Consider the following 5,908-nt stretch of genomic DNA (forward strand, 5'->3'; position numbering starts at 1 on the left):
TGAACAAATTTCAATTCACAAAGTGTTTTCAGATATTGAAGTACATAAAAATTGAATATTACATTGACATCTGTTATTGAATCTGTCAAACTTTATTTTTCTTTTTTTCTACTTTCATGAATCCTATACTATACTTTTTTCCTCCATTTTCATAAATATTGTAGTATAAAAGACAACGAAGACCCAAAGGAGAGAAATTCTCAATTCCCTGGCCCCAAATGAATCCTCAAAGAATTTCTCTCCATTGATTCATGACAGACCAAGGTCACAAAATTGTGTTTGAGAAAATTGTATATCTGTATATGGAGACTTATCACCAATATATTGAGTTACCTTAAAAATTATAACAAAATATTATCATAAACAAGAGATTTATGAATTCATCATTATTATAAACATTTCTTCTATTTTCCTTTATATTATATATCATTTCCTCTCTCTAGAGTCTCCTGTGTATAACTTTCTACAAGTGACATTTTTATTTGTCAGAAACAGAGGAACGGATTTGATAGATACCATGTGACAAATCATTTTACTCCTTCACAGAGAAAAATTAAGCAAAAATTATATCTATGCTCTATCCCTCCATAATTGCTAATCTAGGGAACAAAAATTAGATTAATTATTGCAAGTACTTAATTAGGGAAGGATTACACCAAACAATAACCCAAAACTTTATTCTCTTCCCTCCCTACCTGCAAAATGATAGTTACACAAAGAATATTCAAAATTAATATGAAAGAACTCTGTTTATCCTGGCTGATAGCAAACAGAAATCAGAGAAGTTATACAGAGGAATACATTCAATAAAATACTCAAAGTCTCTAAAAGCAAGATATTTTGAGGGCGTGGGAGAAGAGATCCCTACAATGAGGTGAAATCTAGAATGAGGTGAGATAAAAATAAGTAGATTTGAAAGCTTTTCTATGTTTCTTTCTACAATCTTTTATTCTTTTTCCATGGACCTCTTTATCTCTCTCTGAAAAAAATCTGGCAATTCCTCTCTTTCCTCTGGAAAAAAATTCTCTTGAGTCTTCTCTCTTTGACAAAACTGGAAGATCAAGATCTTTCTACTCCCAAGGTAATAAGCTTCTGTTTCTTGAATAAGGATTCAATATTGAACAATAAATCTCATTTAATAACAATGTTCTTGTACAATGGGTTTACAAATTCTAAGCTTTTTTTAAATGTAAATTTATTTTTATTAAAGATTATTTGAGTTTTACATTTTCCCCCAATCTTGCTTCCCTCCCCCCTCCCCCCCACAGAAAGTATTCTGTCAGTCTTTACTTTGTTTCCATGTTGTACCTTGATCCAAATTGGGTGTGATGAGAGAGAAATCATATCCTTAAAGAGAAGAGAAGTCTAAGAGGTAACAAGATCAGACAATAAGCTGTCTGGTTTTTTTCTAAATTAAAGGGAATAGTACTTGCACTTTGTTCAAACTCCACAGCTCCTTAACTGGATACAGATGGTACTCTCCTTTGCAGACAGCCCAAAATTGTTCCCAATTGCTGCACTGATGGAATGAGCAAGTCCTTCAAGGTTGAACATCACTCCCATGTCGCTGTTAGGGTGTACAGTGTTTTTCTGGTTCTGCTCAATTCGCTCAGCATCAGTTCATGCAAATTGCTCCAGGATTCCCTGAAATCCCATACCTCCTGGATTCTAATAGAACAATAGTGTCCCATGATATACATTTACCACAGTTTGCTAAGCCATTCTCCAATTGAAGGACATTTACTGGATTTCCAATTCTTTGCCACCACAAACAGGGCTGATATAAATATTTTTGTACAAGTAATGTTTTTACCCTTTTTCCTCATCTCTTCAGGGCATAGACCCAGTAGTGGTATTGCTGGGTCAAAGGGTATGCACATTTTTGTTGCCCTTTGGGTATAATTCCAAATAGCTCTCCAGAAGGGTTGGATGAGTTCACAGTTCCACCAACACTGTAATAGTGTCCCAGATTTCCTACATCCCTTTCAATAATGATCATTATCCTTCCTGGTCATACTAGCCAATCTGAGAGGTGTAAGGTGGTACCTCAGAGAAGCTTTAATTTGCATTTCTCTAATAATTAATGATTTAGAGCACTTTTTCACATGGCTATGGATTACTTTGATCTCCTCATCTGCAAATTGCCTTGCATATCCTTTGACCATTTGTCAATTGGGGCATGGCTTTTTGTTTTAAAAATATGACTCAGTTTTCTGTATATTTTAGAAATGAGTCCTTTGTCAGAATCATTAGTTGTAAAGATTGTTTCCCAATTTATTACTCTTCTTTTGATCTTGGTTATATTGGTTTTATCTGTGCAAAAGCTTTTTAATTTAATGTAATTGAAATCATCTAATTTGTTTTCGGTGATACTCTCCAACTCTTCCTTAGCCATAAACTGTTCCCCTTTCCATAGATCTGACAGGTAGACTAGTCCTTGATTGTCTAATTTGCTTATAGTATTGTTTTTTATGTCTATGTCCTGTAACCATTTGGATCTTATCTTGGTAAAGGGTGTGAGCTGTTGGTCTAATCTGAGTTTCTTTCATACTAACTTCCAATTTTCCCAGCAGTTTTTATCAAAGATGGAGTTTTTATCCCAATGGACAGACTCTTTGGGTTTATCAAACAGCAGATTATTATAATCATCTCCTGCTTTTACACCTAGTCTATTCCACTGCTCCACCACTCTATTTCTTAGCCAATACCAAACAGTTTTGATGACTGATGCTTTATAATATAATTTTAGATCAGGTAGGGCTAAGCCACTTTCTTTTGCACTTTTTTTCATTAAGCTCCTGGCAATTCTTGACTTTTTATTTCTCCATATGAATTTACTTACAATTTTTTCTAACTTGTTAAAGTAATTTTTTGGAATTTTGATTGGTAGGGCACTAAACAGATAGTTTAGTTTTTGTAGAATTGTCATTTTTATTATTTTAGCTTTGCCTAACCATGAGCAGTTGATGTTTGCCCAGTTGTTTAAATCTAATTTAATTTGTGTGACAAGTGTTTTATAATTGTTTTCAAAAAGATTCTGAGTCTGTCTTGGCAAATAGACTCCCAAATGTTTCATATTGTCAGAGGTTACTGTAAATGGGATTTCTCTTTCTAGCTCTTCCTGCTATTTCTTGCTAGACATATATAGAAAAGTTGAGTATTTATGAGGGTTTATTTTATAACCTGCAACTTTGCTAAAATTGCTAATTCTTTCCAGGAATTTCTTAGATGATTTCTTGGGATTCTCTAGGTAGATCATCATGTCATCTGCAAAGAGTAAGAGTTTTGTCTCTTCCTTCCCAATTCTAATTCCTTTCATTTCTTTTTCTTCCCTAATTGCTGATGCTAACAATTCCAATACAATATTGAATAGTAGTGGTGATGATGGGCACCCTTGTTTCAACCCTGATCTTATTGGGAATGCCTCTAGCCTCTCCCCATTGAATATAATATTTGTTGATGGTTTCAAATAGATCCTGTTTATTATTTTAAGGAACAGTCCATTTATTCCTACACTCTCTAGTGTTTTAATAGGAATGGATGCTGTATTTTGTCAAAAGCTTTTTCAGCATCTATTGATATGATGATATGATTTTTAATAGGTTTGTTGTTGGTATAATTGAGTATACTAACAGTTTTCCTAATATTGAACCAACCCTGCATTCCTGGAATAAATCCTACTTGATGATAATGTATTATCCTAGTGATGACTTGTTGTAATCATTTTGCTAAGATTTTATTTAGGATATTTGCTTCAATATTCATCAGGGAAATTGGTCTATAATTTTCTTTCTCTGTTTTAACTCTTCCTGGTTTAGGCAACTGTACCATATTGGTTTCATAGAGTTAGGCAGGCATCTTTCCCTATTTTTCCAAAGAGTTTATATAGGATTGGAAACAATTTTTCCTTAAATGTTTGGTAGAATTCACTTGTGAATCCATCAGGCCCTGGAGATTTGTTTTAGGGAGTTCAGTAATGGCTTGTTGAATTTCTTTTTCTGAGATAGGGTTGTTTAGGTATTTAATCTCTTCTTCATTTAACCTGGGCAACTTATATTTTTGTAAATATTCATCCATTTCACTTAGATTATCAAATTTATTGGCATAGAGTTGGGCAAAGTAATTTTGAATTATTACTTTAATTTCCTCCTCATTGGTGGTGAGTTCACCTTTTTCATTTATGATACTAGCAATTTGGTTTTCTTCTTTCTTTTTTTTTAATCAAATTGACCAGAGGTTTATCAATTTTATTGTTTTTTTTCATAATACCAACTATTGGCTTTATTTATTAATTCAATAGTTTTTTTGCTTTCAATTTTACTAATTTCTCCTTTAATTTTTAGAATTTCTAGTTTCATACTTAATTGGGGATTTTTAATTTGTTCTTTCTCTAATTTTTTTAGTTGCATGTTTAGTTCATTGATTCCCTCTTTCTCCAATTTATTCATATAAGCATTTAGAGCTATATCATATGCCCTGAGAGTTTCTTTGAATGAATCCCATAGGTTTTGGTATGCTGTTTCATTATTATCATTATGTAGGATAAAAGGTTACTTTTTTCTATAATTTTTTTTGGTCCACTCATTTTTTAAAATGAGGTTATTCAGTTTCCAATTTGTTCTGGGCCTATATCTCCTTGGCCCAGTATTGCATATGACTTTTAATGCATTGTGATCTGAGAAAATGTATTCACTATTTCTGCCATTCTGCAGTTGATCATTAGGTTTTTATGTACTAGTACATGGATAATTTTTGTATAATTTGCATGTACTGCAGAGAAAAAGGTATATTCCTTTCTATCCCCATTCAGTTTCCTCCATAAGTCTACCATATCTAATTTTTTGAACCATCTATTTACCTCCTTAACTTCTTTTTGTTTATTTTATGATTTGATTTTCTAGATCTGAGAGGGGGAGGTTGAGGTCTCCCACTAGTAGAGTTTTTCTGTCTATGTCTTCCTGTTGTTCTTTCAGCTTCTTCTCTAAGAATTTGGGTGCTGTCCCACTGGGTGCATATATATTCAATACTGAAATGAATTCATTGTCTATGGTAACTTTTAGGAGGATAAAGTTGTCTTCCTTAACTCTTTTAACACTATCTACTTTTGCTGCTGCTTTGTCTAAAATAAGGATTGCTACCCCTGCTTTTTTTTACTTCAGCTGCTGAAGTAAAATATATTTTGCTCCAGCCTTTTACCTTTACTCTATATGTATCTCTCTGCTTCAGATAAGTTTCTTGTAAGCAGCATATTGTAGGATTCTGGTTTTTAATCCACTCTGCTATTTGTTTACATTTTAAGGGAGAGTTCATACCATTCACATTCAAGGCTATGATTACTAATTCTTTGTTGCCCTCCATGCTATCTTCGCTCTGTTTTTATTTCTTTTTCCCTGGAAGAGAAGCCTTAGCTTTGCAGGAAAATAGATTCTTGGCTGCATTCCAAGGTCCCATGCTCTTCAAAATATCTTGTTCCAGGCCCTTCCATCCTTTAAAGTTGATGCATCCAGGTCCTGCGTGATGCTTACTGTAGCTCCTTGATATTTAAATTGTTTATTTCTAGATGCTTGCGGGATTTTCTCTTTTATCTGACAGTTCTGCAGTTTGGCCACAACATTCCTTGTTGTTTTCATATTAGGAACTTTTTCTGGTGGGGATAGATGTACTCTTTCAATAACTACTTTGCCCTCCGATTCCATAATATCAGGGCAGTTTTCCATCACTAGATCCTGTAATATTAAGTCCAGGCTTTTTTCTTTTCAATGCTTTCAAGAAGTCCTATAATTTTCAGGTTGCCCCTCCTCGATCTATTCTCAAGGTCACTTGTTTTGTTGATGAGGTATATAACATTTGTTTCTATTTTTTCTATTTTTTTATTTTGTTTAACTGACTCTTGCTGTCTCATGGAGTC

This window comes from Macrotis lagotis, chromosome 5 (assembly GCF_037893015.1).
Source record: "Macrotis lagotis isolate mMagLag1 chromosome 5, bilby.v1.9.chrom.fasta, whole genome shotgun sequence".
Taxonomy (NCBI): Eukaryota; Metazoa; Chordata; class Mammalia; order Peramelemorphia; family Peramelidae; genus Macrotis; species Macrotis lagotis.